At 40.4% G+C, this 13247-nt stretch overlaps 1 pseudogene; it reads right to left on the reverse strand.

The window, feature by feature from the left end:
• Positions 1–5947: 5947 nt before the first annotated feature.
• Positions 5948–13247, reverse strand: part of LOC141074214 (uncharacterized) — a 118332-nt pseudogene continuing 111032 nt past the window's right edge.

Here is a 13247-nt window from a genome sequence, read left to right on the forward strand (position 1 = left end):
AGGCACACAGGGGATCTCCAAACACGACATGGTGTCCGCTAACGATTGGAGCTAATTTTCATTTCAAAAAGTCAAATGGTGCTCCTTCCCTGCTGAGCCCTGCTGTACGCCCTAACAGTGGTTCCCCCTCACATATGGGGTACCGGCGTACTCAGGACAAACTGGACAACAACTTTTGTGGTCCAATTTCTCCTGTTACCCTTGTAAAAATAAAAAATAGCGTGCTAAAAAAATCATTTTTGAGGAAAAAAAATGATTTTTTTATTTTCACTGCTCTACGTTATAAACTTTTGTGAAGCACTTGGGGGTTCAAAGTTTTCACTACACATCTAGATAAGTTCCTTAAGGGGTCTAGTTTCCAAAATGGGGTCACTTGTCGCAGAGCTCCAATGTTTAGGCACACAGGAGCTCTCCAAACGCGACATGGTGTCCGCTAACGATTGGAGCTAATTTTCCATTCAAAAAGTCAAATGGTGCTCCTTCCGGGCCCTGCCGTGCGCCCAAACAGTGGTTTATGACCACATGTGAGGTATTGGTGTGCTCAGGAGAAATTGCCCAACAAATTTTAGGATCCATTTTATCCTGTTGCCCATGTGAAAATGAAAAAACGGAGACTAAAAGATAATTTTTGTGAAAAAAAGTACTTTTTTTTTTACGGATCAATTTGTGAAGCACCTGGGGGTTCAAAGTGCTCACTATGCATCTAGAAAAGTTCCTTGGGGGGTCTAGTTTCCAAAATGGGGTCACTTGTTGGGGAGCTCCAATGTTTAGGCGCACAGGGACTCTACAAACACGACATGGCAACCGCTAAATATTCCATCATATTTTCCATTCAAAAAGTCAAATGTGCTCCTTCCCTTCTGAGCCCTGCCACGCCCAAACAGTGGTTTATGACCACATATGAGGTATCGGTGTACTCAGGAGAAATTGCCCAACAAATTTTAGGATCCATTTTATCCTGTTACCCATGTGAAAATGAAAAAAATGATGCTAAAAAAAAATTTGTGTTGGAAAAACTAAAATGTCCATTTTTTCCTTCCACGTTGCTTTAGTTCCTGTGAAGCACGTGAAGGGTTAATAATCTTCTAGAATGTAGTTTTGAGTAGCTTGAGGGGTGCAGTTTTTAGAATGGTGTCACTTTTGGGTATTTTCTGCCATATAGACCCCTCAAAGTGACTTTAAATGTGAGGTGGTCCCTAAAAAAATGGTTTTATAAATTTTGTTGTAAAAATGAGAAATCGCTGGTCAACTTTTAACCCTTATAACTTCCAAACAAAAAAAAAATTTGTTTCCAAAATTGTGCTGATGTAAAGTAGACATGTGGGAAATGTTATTTAGTATCTATTTTGTGTCACATAACTCTCTGGTTTAACAGAATAACAATTCAAAATTTGAAAATTGCGAAATTTTCGCCAAATTTCTGATTTTTTCACAAATAAACGCAAAAATTATCGACCTAAATTTACCACTAACACGAAGCCCAATATGTCCGAAAAAATAATCTCAGAATCGCTGGGATGCGTCGAAGCGTTCCAGAGTTATTACCTCATAAAGGGACACCGGTCAGAATTGCAAAAAATGGCCAGGTCATTAAGGTCAAAATAGGCTGGGTTTTGAAGGGGTTAATTTGAGGCATCATATAAACATAAGTCAAAGCAAGTCGAGGTGAAATCTCCTCAGTTCCCTAGATGTCAAACCAGAGCCATCAATCCATAGACCCCATATCTTGTCAAATTTAGAGATAGCATCTCTTTTTAGGTATATGCCTTTTCCCAAATTTACTAGCCAGTAAACTTTATCAATAAATTCTGATATCATGGGCTCCTGATCTGCTATCCATTTTTGGGCTATCAATTTTCTTGCCATATATAACATACGTATGGTATATCAAAGTTAGTTTCTTGTAAATAGGTTTTCTTCCTAGTGTCTTTTGGCAATAGGGGTGAGCCTCCTTTATTGTTTGCTAATGAGTCATTCTTGTTTAATGTATTCACCGCAGAGGAGATCATGCTATGCGCATGCTCTGCAGTTTCCTGAGTCCATGACATGGTGCGCCCATTCCTGCGTTACTTTATATCTATTGTGCCCTGATTTAAAGGGCTATAGTGGAGCAGGACAAGCCTCCAGATCAGTGCTAGGTGGTCCAGCCCCGCTTCTCTCCATGCAGGGTCCCCTATGATAGAGGCTGCCCTGGAGTTTCAGTTGCAACACCATTGCCGCCTGTGATGATCAACTTTACCTCTTCTCCTGACTTGTGCCAGGTCTTAGGGACTAGTGAGGGAGTACATCCCATCCCCAACCCTTGGTTAAGGGGTTTGAGAAGGTTCCCCTCTCCTGCCCGAGGTCCCCAGAGGAGCGGGACGCTCAGGAGACCCAGGAGAAAGTGGCGAGGAGACATTTCAGTAAAGCTACTCTCTGCTTGTCCGTTCTCTGGGGCAGAGGCTGGTGCTGAGGTAAACGAGCAGGGCTCCAGCGCTGGATAGCTGAGCAGCCCTGCCACATTTGGAGACATAAGCTGGGGAAGGCATAAGCCCCTGGGCAGTTTTTTTTTGTGGGGCATGTTAGTCTTACTCTCCACATGAGAGGCACGCTGCAGGCTCCAGACTTCTTAGGGCTAACCTTGGACATTTTGAAATCATGGAAATTTATAATCCACACAGGCTGGTATAAGAGGGTCCTATGATCCAAAATACAGCAAGATTGTCCTTTTTTTCTTCAATTTTCGTTGCTTTTGTAAGATCTCCAGAAGGAGCTCAGTGAATATGTATGTCTTATATGTAATGAGTGTAGGCCATGCCCCAATTATACTCTTTAAGACCTCGCAAAATAATTTTGTTTGGAGGTGAGCAATTTGAATGAGTTTCCAATTCAGACATTTGACTTGGGGGCCCCCTAATTTCTAGGAAAGCCCCTGGTCATGCTATTAATTACCGTATATATACTCGTGTAGAAGCAGAGTTTCTCAGCACCTTTTTTGTGCTGAAACTGCCCCCTCGGCTTATACACAAGTCATTGTCTCAGAAGTCATCGGGGAGGGGCAGCGGTAGGAGCAGGCAGCTGTGGCTAAAGCCTGTGCCGCTGCTAAAGAGAAATGAATATTCATTTCTCTTATAGCGCGCACAGTGACAGCTGCAGCCGCAGGCTTCCATAAGACATCCTTACTCACCCTCCAGCATCTTATTGGTGCTGATTTCCCTCAGCTCTTCCTGTGCAGAGCATTCACGTGGTCCCGCTTATTAAGGTAATGAATATGCATGCCTCTCCACTCCCATAGGCATGGAGGGAATATTCATTACTTTAATGAGCCATGACACATGATCACACCGCACAGGAAGAGCTGCTGGAAGCTGGCACCAACGAGATGCTGCGAGGACAAGCTGGAGGAGGGTGAGTAGGATGCTTTTTTTTCCAATTGGAAGCATGCATACAAGGACAGGAGTGAGGAGCCATGCATACCAGGACAGCAACAGGGGGAACCACGCATATCACAACAGCGACGGGGGGGACCACGCATACAGAACAGCGACAGGGGGAGTCACACATACCAGGACAGGACGGGGGAGCCATGCATACCAGGACAAGGATGAGGGGACAATGCATACCCGGCTTATACTCGAGCCAATAAGCTTACTCAGTTTTTCGTGGCAAAATTAGGAGCCTCGGCTTATACTTGGGTCGGCTGTATATACTGTACGTTTGATTACACAAGCTGGGCACTGAATGATTATTTTAGCAAATATCCTGATCATGTATAGCAGCTTCTATTTTTTATCAATGTCAAATAGAATGAAAAAAAAAAAAGCATCACTGGACAAACATTTTATATTGCAGTTGTATTGTAAATTTATAATATATATATATATAGTTCATATAAAAGTGTTGTGACAAAGTCACTGGCAAGTTGCTGGAGAGATTTGTTTTGTTGAGGCTATTAGCTTGTGATGTAAAACCCAGAGGTTTTCTTCCAGCACAGTAAATGTTGCAAGGACTTAACTAGCCAAATTGTTTAAGGGCTGGATTTTTGTGGACAACTATAGAACAGGTGGGTAGTTGTCCACCTTATCTCCACCCCAGGGTGTGGTATGTGGCTTAAATAATTGGCCTCCAGAGGCAATCAGTGTTTAGTAGGGCTGGAGAGAGGAACTCCAGTTTTGTGTCCTGAGGAAAAAACAGAATCTGTGTGTAGTTATCATGCGGATCGGCAGATCACTGCAGATGCAGATTGTGATATTGTCTTCCTGTTTTGTCTGAAGGACTGTGTTTAATTTCACTTCATATTGGTTTATGCTGCATATGTAATAAACTAATGGAAGATTTAAAGAGAGACGCTATACCTTCGTGTGCAGCCGATTGAGACGCTCTACAACAGTGTATGAGTGTGTTATTTGGATAATAATTGGTTTTCAATATCAAATGGTCAATGGTGATTTTTTTTTTTTTTAAAAACTGCTTTCCGCTCGATCTCGAGCAGTGGCGACTTGATGGATGAACATTCTGAAGTAAAATTGATTTTTTTGCAAGTCGAGATAGGTCCACCAAGGACTTATCTGCTGTTATCTCGATTGTATCAAGCCATGTGTTGCTGGTCTTCCTCTTTTTGTTCCTTTTATTCTTCTGACCATAATGTCCTTCTCCAGTGATTACTCTCTTCGAATGTGTCCAAAGTACTAGGCGAGTCGTAGATTCATGACCCTGCTTCGAGTTACATATCCGGCTTGATTTGTTCAAAAATGGATGTTTGTTGTTGTTGCCATCCATGGTATTGATAACACCCAGCACATTTCAAAGGCATTGATTATTCTTCTGTCTTGTTTTGTTATCGTCCATGTCCCATCAGCCAAGTAGGTTGAAGCCTTTTACTACCTCTAGTTTGTCGCCGTCCATCTCAAATGTGTCCTGGTCGTACCTGGCAGGAGTCACTATCTTTGTCTTCTTTGTATTGAGTAGCAGTCCCCATATTCGAGTTTTATATCTTGATGCTCCACAATGCAGTATATCACAAAAGTGAGTACACCCCTCATATTTTATTATATCTTTTCATGGTACAACAATGATAGAATGTAAAGTAGTCACTCTAAACACAGCCATTAATGCATAAACCGCTGGCAACAAAAGTGAGTACACCCCTAAGTGAAAATGGACAAATTGTAGCAAATTAGCGATTTTCCCTTCCCAGTGTCATGTGGTTCATTAATGTTACAAGGTCTAAGGGGTGAATGGGGGGAGCTTGTATGTAAAATTTGGTGTTATAACACTCTCACTCTTTCATACTGGTCACTTCAAATTCAGCATGGCTCCTCATGGCAAAGAAATCTTTGAGGATCTGAAAAAAAGAATTGTTGCTCTAAATAAAGATGGCCTAGGCTATAAGAAGATTGAAAACACCCTAAAACTGAGCTGCAGCATGGTGGCTAAGACAATACAGTGGTTTAACAAGATAGGTTCCACTCAGAACAGGCCTCACCATGGTCAACCAAAGAAGTTGAATGCATGTGCTCAAAGTCACATCCAGAAGCTGTCTTTTCAAAATAGACTTGAGTGCTGCCAGCAATGCCACCTCAAGGGGTGGGAAGGGTCAGCTTGTCAGTGCTCATACCATATTCTGTACTGCATCTAATTGGTCTGCATGGCTGTTGTCCTGGAAGGAATCCTGTTCTAAAGATGATGCACAACCAGCAGTTTGCTGAAGACAAGCAGACTACCGACGTGGCTTACTGGACCATGTCCTGTGGTCTGATGAGAACAAGGTAAACTTATTTAGTTTAGATGAAGTCAAGTATGTGTGGCGACAATCAGGTAAGGGATTCAAAGACAAGTGTGTCTTGCCTACAGTCAAGCATGGTGGTAGGAGTGGCATGGCTTGGGATTACATGAGTGCTGCTGGTTTTGGTAAGCTACAGTTCATTGAGGGAACCATGAATGCCAACATGTACTGTGATATACTGGAGCAGAGTATGATAACCATCCCTTCAGAAACTGAGCCACTGGGCAGTATTCCAATATGATATCGACCCCAAACAAATCTCCAAGATGACCACTGCCTTGCTAAAGAAACTGAGGGTAAAGGAGCTAGACTGGTCAAGCATATATCCAGATTTAAAAACTTTTGAGCATCTGTGGGGCATTCTCAAATGGTAGGTGGAAGAGCGCAAGTTCAATAACATCCACCACCTTATTGTCATCAAGGAGGAGGGAAGAGGATTCCAGTGAAGCTCTAGTTAACTCCATGCCCAAGAGAGTTAAGTCAGTGCTTGTAAATAATGGTGGCCACACAAAATATTGACATAATATAGCCATTTTCACGTAAGGGTGTTGTCACTTATGTTGCCAGCGGTTTAGACATTAATGGCTGTATGTTGATTTATTTAGAGGTCACGCCAAATTTACACTGTTATACAAGCTGTACACTGATTACTTTACACTGCTTTAAAGTGTCATAAATGCAGTGTGTTGTCAAATGAAAAGATTTACAAAAATGTGAAGCATGTACGCACTTTTGTTATACAATGTAAGTCATTCATTCCATCTATGCATATTGCTATCAATGTGGTATTGTTTGCGTAGATAAGATTTTTGATCGATTGGCAATTTTGATTCCTTCTTTTTCGGCAAGTCCAGCCTTTCTGAATATAGTTTCTGCATATAAATTGAATAGAAATAGCAAAAGGATGCAGACTTGCCTGACCCCGTGCTATATTTTGAACCATGCGGTGTTGCTTCTTAGTAAATGTTCCTAATGATGATTCGAAAAGCCTATATCCTTCATGGTGTCCAAAGTTTCTGGTAATCCATACAGTTAAAGGCTTTGCTGTAGTCAAAGCAAAAATAATTTCTTGGTTGTATTCTTTGGCCTTTTCCATCTAATGATAGCAAATAACATCTCGTTACTCTTCCTTTTCTTAATTCTGTATGTTCCTCTGGCAGTTCTTTGTCAAAAGTAAGGCTGTATCCGTCTTTTTATGATTTTCAGAACTATTTTGCTGGCATGTGATATGAGCTCAATAATCCGATCGTTTCCTCAGTAAGTAGCATCTCCCTTCTTCGTAATAGAAATAAACATCGATCTTGTCCAATCATTGGGCCATTTAATAGTTATCGATATCTGTTGACACAGGCATGTGGTGACATCACTTGCAGCTTCAGAACACTTTATTAGCTCTATTGGAATATTGTAACATCCAGGTGCTTTATAGCCGCAACGACTTTGCCTTTAAGGATGTTCGGCTCTCTATCATTTCCAGACTCCATTTGTTCCCATATCACCGAGTTTTTCTAGTTGAGGTGCTCCGTGTACTCCTTCTATCTTTCCTTGATCTGTTCTGGCTCAGTTAGCTTGTTCCTGTTGTCGTCTTTCAACATGCCTACTCTTAGTTGAAACTTTCACTACATTTCTTTGATCTTTAGGTATGGCTTCTTGGTTTTGCCCCTCAGATGTTTGCTTTCCATCTCATTTTTAATAATCATTTACTCTTCTAAATTGTTTTCACTTTCTTTTGGAGACTTTACTATAACTTGTGTTGTTTCTTTTACATTTTGTCAATAAACCAATTAAGGAAAATTGCTACTTTATTGTGTGCGTTTTCTGATGTATAACAAGATTTATTTTCTAAGTAAAACATTTCCCAAAATTTGAACATGAAAATGGTTTCTATCCTGTATGAGTTTTTTGATGTTTAACGAGATTTGTTTTCTGAATAAAAAATTTCCCACAAATTGAACATGAAAATGACTTCTGTCTTGTGTGAGTTTTCTGATGTGTAACAAGATTTCCTTTCATATTAAAACATTTCCCACATTCTGAGCATGAATATGGCTTCTCTCCTGTGTGAATTCTCTCATGTCTACCAAGCTGTGATTTTCTGTTAAAAGATTTCCCACATTCTGAACAAGAATAGGGTTTCTCCCCTGTGTGAATTATCTGATGTGAAGCAAGATTTGACTTGTCTGTAAAACATTTCCCACATATGGAACAAGAAAACGGCTTCTCTCCTGTGTGAATTCTCTGATGTGTAACAAGCTGTTCTTTCCGGTTAAAATGTTTCCCACATTCTGAACATGAGAATAACTTCTCCCCCCTCTCCACTGTGTGAATTCTCTCATGATTTGTAAGGGTGCCTTTACTACCAAAACATTTTCCACATTCGGAACATGAAAATGGCTTCTCCCCTGTGTGAATTTTCAAATGTGTAACAAGATTTCCTTTCCAATTAAAACATTTCCCACATTCGGTACATGAAAATGGCTTCTTCGCTGTGTGAATTCTCTGATGTTTAACAAGCTGTTCTTTCTGGTTAAAATGTTTCCCACATTCTGAACATGAGAATGACTTCTCCCCCCTCTCCAATGTGTGAATTCTCTCATGATTTGTAAGTGTGCCTTTATGACCAAAACATTTCCCACATTCTGAACATGAAAATGGCTTCTCTCCTGTATGAATTCTCAAATGTGTAACAAGATTTCCTTTCCAAGTAAAACATTTCCCACATTCTGAACATGAAAATGGTTTCTGCCCTATGTCAGCTACTCCATGCTCAACAGCTCTTCTCTGCCTTTGGTTTTTCATATTTGTCTTTGTTGAAGCAGAAGAAAGGACCTGTTGAAAAGGATCAGAAGACAGATTTTTTCTGAGAAGGTCCCGCGGTGGATCTGGTTTAATGACATGTTCTTCGCTAGTATCTAGTGTGATACCAAGATTATCTGCTGCAAAATCTGAAAATATCACACATTCCTCTAAGCTCCCGATGCAGTCGTCTGCCGAGAATAAAAAATATTTTATAATTTTTCATTTGAATTATATTACTACGTATAATATTATATACTTTCTAGCATTTCCATGCAAACTGTAATACAATTCAATTTTTGACAGACTAAGACAATAGACCACAATGAGAGACTGAGATTATAGTGTTAGGCCGCCTTTCAAATTTTCACATCTCTATTACAGCCATATTCTCTGTAGATTCAGGTCATACATTCTCTGGCATGTACAAGAACTCTTAATTCCAGGCAAAGCACATTAGAGCAGAGTGGCCATGAACAAGTCATGAAAAGTAAGGCTTTGTATATCTTTTTTAATATAACTAAACAGTGGATACAAGAAAGAATAACAAATCCTTCATATTCTTATATACGTCATATAAGCCAATAGAAACATTCGCTGAATATACCAATATGGGGAGCACTGGTGGATTAGAAAAAGTATGCAGTGTCCTCTGCAAATACAGTCATGGCCAAAAGTTTAGAGAATGACACAAATATTATATTTTCACATGATCTGCTGCCCTCTGGTTTTTGTGTGTGTTTGTCAGATGTTTTTATCACATACAGAAATATAATTGCAATCATATTATGAGTAACAAAAGGTTATATTGACAGTTAGAATGAGTTAATGCAGCAAGTCAATATTTGCAGTGTTGACCCTTCTTCTTCAGGACCTCAGCAATTCTCCCTGGCATGCTCTCAATCAACTTCTGGATCAAATCCTGACTGATAGCAGTCCATTCTTGCAAAATCAATGCTTTTATTTTGTCTGAATTTGAAGGTTTTTGTTTGTCCACCCGTCTCTTGATGATTGACCACAAGTTCTCAATGGGATTAAGATCTGGGGAGTTTCCAGGCCATGGTCCCAAAATCTCTATGTTTTGTTCCCTGAGCCATTTAGTTATCACCTTTGCTTTATGGCAAGGTGCTCCATCATGTTGAAAAAGGCATTGTTGATCGCCAAACTGCTCTTGGACGGTTGGGAGAAGTTGCTCTTGGAGGACATTCTGGTACCATTCTTTATTCATGGCTGTGTTTTTAGGCAAGACTGAGAGAGAGCCCATTCCCTTGGCTGAGAAGCCACCCCACACATGAATGGTTTCAGGATGCTTGACAGTTGGCATGAGACAAGACTGGTGGTAGCGTTCACCTGGTCTTCTCCGAATAAGCAGTTTTCCAGATGTCCCAAACAATCGAAAAGGGGATTCATCAGAGAAAATGACTTTACCCCAGTCCTCAGCAGTCCACTCCCTGTACCTCTTGCAGAATATCAGTCTGTCCATGATGTTTTTTCTGGAGAGAAGTGGCTTCTTTGCTGCCCTCCTTGAGACCAGGCCTTGCTCCAAGAGTCTCCGCCTCACAGTGCGTGCAGATGCACTCACACCTGCCTGCTGCCATTCCTGAGCAAGCTCTGCACTGCTGGTAGCCCGATCCCGCAGCTGAAACACTTTTAAGAGACGATCCTGACGCTTGCTGGTCTTTCTTGGGCGCCCTGGAGCCTTTTTGGCAACAAGGGAACCTCTCTCCTTGAAGTGGGGTACCACAGGGCTCTGTCCTGGGCCCTGTATTGTTCAACATCTTTATCAACGATTTAGATGAAGGAATTGAGGGTAAACTGATTAAATTTGCTGATGACACAAAGCTAGGAGGGATAGCTAATACTAGAGAAGAGAGAGAGAGGATTCAAAAAGATTTAAATAAACTGGAGAAGTGGGCAGCAACTAACAGAATGGTTTTTAACAGGGAGAAATGCAAAGTACTACATCTGGGCAATAAAAATGAAAAAAGCAGATATAGAATGGGAGGAATAGGGCTAAGTGACAGCACATGTGAAAAAGACTTGGGTATACTAATAGATCACAGACTGAATATGAGTCAACAGTGTGATGCAGCAGCAAAAAAGGCAAATGCAATTCTAGGATGTATTAACAGAAGCATACAGTCTAGATCACGTGAAGTCATTATTTCCCTCTACTCCTCTTTGGTCAGACCTCATCTGGAATATTGTGTCCAGTTTTGGGCATCACATTTTAAAAAGACATCAACAAACTGGAGCAAGTTCAGAAAAGAGCGACCAGAATGGTGACCGGTCTGCAAACCCTGTCTTATGAGGAAAGGTTGCAGGATTTGGGAATGTTTAGTTTGCAAAAGAGAAGACTGAGAGGAGACTTAATAGCTGTCTACAAATATCTAAAGGGCTGTCACATTTTAGAAGGATCAACTTTATTCTCATTTGCACGAGGAAAGACTAGAAGCAATGGGATGAAACTGAATGGGAGGAGGCACAGATTAGATATTAGAAAAAACTTTTTGACAGTTAGAGTGATCAATGAGTGGAACAGGCTGCCACGAGAAGTGGTGAGTTCTCCTTCAATGGAAGTCTTCAAACAGAGGCTGGACAGACATCTGACTGGGATGATTTAGCGAATCCTGCTTTGAGCAGGGGGTTGGACCAGATGGCCCAGGAGGTCCCTTCCAACTCTACGATTCTATGATTCTATGATTCTAAGTTCTTGATGATGCGATAGATTGTTGACTGAGGTGCAATCTTTCTAGCTGCGATACTCTTCCCTGTTAGGCCATTTTTGTGCAGTGCAATGATGACTTCACGTGTTTCTTTAGAGATAACCATGGTTAACAGAAGAGAAACAATGATGCCAAGCACCAGCCTCCTTTTAAAGTGTCCAGTGGTGTCATTCTTACTTAATCATGACAGATTGCTCCATTAACACAGGTGTGGGTGTTGATGAGGACAGGGCTGGAGATCAATCACTGAAACGATGTTAGCTGGTCCTTTTAAGGCAGGGCTGCATTGATGTTGAAATGTGTTTTGGTGGATAGAGTTAATTTTCTAGGCAAATATTGACTTTGCAAGTAATTGCTGTTAAGCTGATCACTCTTTATAACATTCTGGAGTATATGCAAATTGCCATTAGAAAAAAATGAAGCAGTAGACTTTGTAAAAATTAATATTTGTGTCATTCTCTAAACTTTTGGCCATGACTGTAGTTACCAGTCCCTGTTTCTTTTGCAGATCACTTAGCATTACAGGGTGCTTGAAAGTGAATCCTTCAAAAAATGTTCGGCAATGGGAATTCTCAATGATAAACAGGTGGAATACCTTTCAGTAGAACACCCTGTTTTGCCAATCCTACATGCCCTCCCCAAAATCCACAAAGCCAAGGACCCTCCTCTCATGAGACCCATCATATCTGGGATTGGATCAGCAACCGAACACCTATGTGAATGACTTGACATTCAGCCATTGGTCCAAAAAACCCTGGGTTTTTTGAAGGACTTTCAAAAATTTTGCATAACAAAACTTGGTCTAGTGAATTTTCATGGCTTAGTTGTGATGTTCTATTGTTATTCACATCTTTACCACATGCTGTTGCAATTAAATCCCTAGGATTTTAGTTATCGAAATGCTGACTTTTTTAATCTATTTTCTTATGACATTTTAGTTTTTTCTTTTTTTTTTACCTTTGATCACTCATTATTTTCAGTGTAAAGGTGTATCAGTTGGGGCTAAATTTTCTCCCACATTGGTCAATTTGGTTTTGTCACTCTGGAAGATTTAATTTCTCTATTCTACCGTACTTCCAATCTTTTCATTCACAATTGATATGGTATGGCACATACCCAGACAACCTCCTCTTCATGGGGCTTTGTATCTGCCAAAACTGGATTTGCTAAATATATTAACAGAAATGACTACAATCTAAAATTCATGTCCACTTCTCATGCAACGCAAATTTCCTTTCTTGATTTGCAGCTAGCAGTCATTCCTAATAAAATCATTTCTATAGCAACTTAAATTAAACCAGTTATGGGTATTACAATGTTATATGCCAATAGCAATCATCCCCAAACACACTATCCAAGCTATCCCAGTAGAGGCTTCACTAGGATGAAAAAAGAAACTGTAGCAATAAAACCAGCCTAATTAGAGAAATTGTGAATCACCATCTAGATTCATAAAAAGGGATACCCTAGTTGGACTTAAACAGAGCATCCGACATGGTCCAAAATAAAAACGGAACATTTGATGAGAAAAAAAAAAAATACAGAAATATTGGTAATCCAACTAAACCCATCTTATCCATACCTCAATTTGATTGTATTACATTCACTATTTACAAAATTGTACCCATCTCGTAAGAGGATTCCATTCTGTATTAAATTTTGGAACAGGGATGTTCCATTGTAGAGAAAGGAGAAACAGCAATGGTAACACTGTATCACCCAGCTGTAAGATGTATGCGAGATGCACTTCATACAAATTTAAAGGGAATCTTTCACCCCCCAGGACGTATATGACCTATTAATATGGTCATACAGGTAATAGAAATGTTCAACTAGTCGTGCTTGTTGAACATTGAATACATCAATGGGCACTGCATTTAGGGATCTTCTGCGTAGGTGCCAGTGAGTCACTGTGACCTCTGGCATGTTCAACGATAAGGCGCTCCCACCACTTCCTCCCT

This window comes from Dendrobates tinctorius, unplaced genomic scaffold, assembly GCF_039654945.1.
Source record: "Dendrobates tinctorius isolate UK_male_01 unplaced genomic scaffold, ASM3965494v1 ptg000014l, whole genome shotgun sequence".
Classification (NCBI taxonomy): domain Eukaryota; kingdom Metazoa; phylum Chordata; class Amphibia; order Anura; family Dendrobatidae; genus Dendrobates; species Dendrobates tinctorius.